At 41.1% G+C, this 1943-nt stretch overlaps 1 pseudogene; it reads left to right on the forward strand.

Annotated features, from left to right (window-relative positions):
• The first annotated feature begins 824 nt into the window (after window positions 1-824).
• Window positions 825-942, forward strand: LOC124712600 (annotated as a pseudogene).
• Window positions 943-1943: the final 1001 nt, after the last annotated feature.

Here is a 1943-nt window from a genome sequence, read left to right on the forward strand (position 1 = left end):
GATGGATATCACTACTGTTTTGTAAGCAGTTTCCTTTGTAGACTGATTGCATTTCCCTAGTATCCTACCAATGAACCAAAGTCTGCCATCTGCTTGAAGCGCGACTGTTCCTATATGCCCGTTCCATTTCACACCTTTACAGACTGTTAAATCAAAGTATGTGTATGCATTGTTTACCAATCACCACAATAGCCCGTTGATATTGTTGTCAAGACAGACTAGGTCTTTTTATTCCATTTTGTGAAGCAAGGAAGCTTACATTCTCAAACATCTAAAGCATTTTTCCAATTATTGTACAACTTTGAAATCTTATCAAGGTCTGACTGATTATTTATGCAGCTTTTTTCAGAAATTATTTCATTACAGATACCGTGAAACTGAGTATGTTTCTGGGTGGGGTATTTACTTGCGACAACAGCCCGCTTAAGCGTTTTATTTATAAATACTGTAATTCGGAACAAAATTCAACAGTGGCTCTGGCGCAGTGTGTTCTTGCATAGTACTGCCGTTAGTGATGAAAACAGCAAGTGTGTGGTTTACACATGAACTGGTCACAAAATTATTTTGTTTGTAGATGCGAAAACGAGTTTATACTTTACTTGGAAGCTTTCTGTTACTACCGATAGCTTCTAAGAGCTGTCTAACTGGAGGTAAGGTGACAGAAATAGGTATATATAGGTTTTTAAATTTTTTCGTCTAGTTCCTTAGGACTAAATAGGGAAGCAAATCTCCGTGGTCATGGAACAACCTAGTACATGAAATTTATATAATGAAACTTAATAATTGATGACATAAAATTTACACGAATCCTATGCAGACGACAAGGCAACGGCCTTGCCGCAGTGAATGCACCGGTTCCCGTCAGATCACTGAAGTTAAGCGCTGTCGGGCGTGGTCGGCACTTGGGTGGGTGACCGTCTGCGCCGTCATGCGCTGTTGCCATTTTTCGGGGCGCACTCAGCTTCGTGATGTCACTTGGGGAGCTACTCGACCGAATAGTAGCGGCTCCGGTCAAAGAAAATCATCATAACGACCGGGAGAGCGGTGTGCTGACCACATGTCCCTCCTATCCGCATTCTCAGCTGCGGATGACACGGCTGTCGGATGGTCCCGATTTGCCACTGGTAGCAAGAAGACGGAGTGCTTTATGCAGACGAAAAGCAGCTGGGTATTTACCAACATCAACACTGTAACGCTGGAAGCTCCTTAATTTACTTTCGGCGAACGTCCCAACAGGTTAGAATGAATGAGTCGTGACGAAATGCTTCAGTTTAGATTTAAAATCCATGGATTATTCCTTTTTTCAATTCTGGTGGAAACTTATTTGAAAACAGGTAAAGCAGAATACTGCACGTCTCTATGCCTATGTGTAGATCATTCTACATAAGCGTCAGATTTTACAAAAATTTTCTTCACCCATTGGAAAATGAAGAAAGTTATTCCGTAGACTACAGAAGTACCTTTCTGACGGCACACAGATCTGCAGAACCAATTGTAACAATTGAAATTGCAGACAACAAGTTGCATTAATTAATTTAAGGACGTCTGTGAGCCGGCCTGTGTGGCCGAGCGGTTCTAGGCGCTTCAGTCTGGAACCACATGACAGCTACAGTCGCAGGTTCGAATCCTGCCTCGGGCATGGATGTGTGTGGTGCCTTAGGTTAGTTAGGTTTAAGTAGTTCTAAGTTCTAGGGTACTGATGACCTCAGATGTTAAGTCCCATAGTGCTCAGAGCCATTTGAACCCTTTTTTTTTTTTTTTTTTTTTTTGACGTCTGTGAATGCTATAGTAAAAAAAGTTTTATTTCGCATTGTAACTCTTTTTCTAATCGTAACATACAGTTTTTAAGAAAATTGTATTGAATATGTCATTACGTCGTTTTCCCTCATACCATCGGATGTGTAGGTATGGATCCAACACTTAGAAGTGTTGTGAACTTTTTC

Source organism: Schistocerca piceifrons, chromosome 8, assembly GCF_021461385.2.
Source record: "Schistocerca piceifrons isolate TAMUIC-IGC-003096 chromosome 8, iqSchPice1.1, whole genome shotgun sequence".
In the NCBI taxonomy this organism is placed as follows: domain Eukaryota; kingdom Metazoa; phylum Arthropoda; class Insecta; order Orthoptera; family Acrididae; genus Schistocerca; species Schistocerca piceifrons.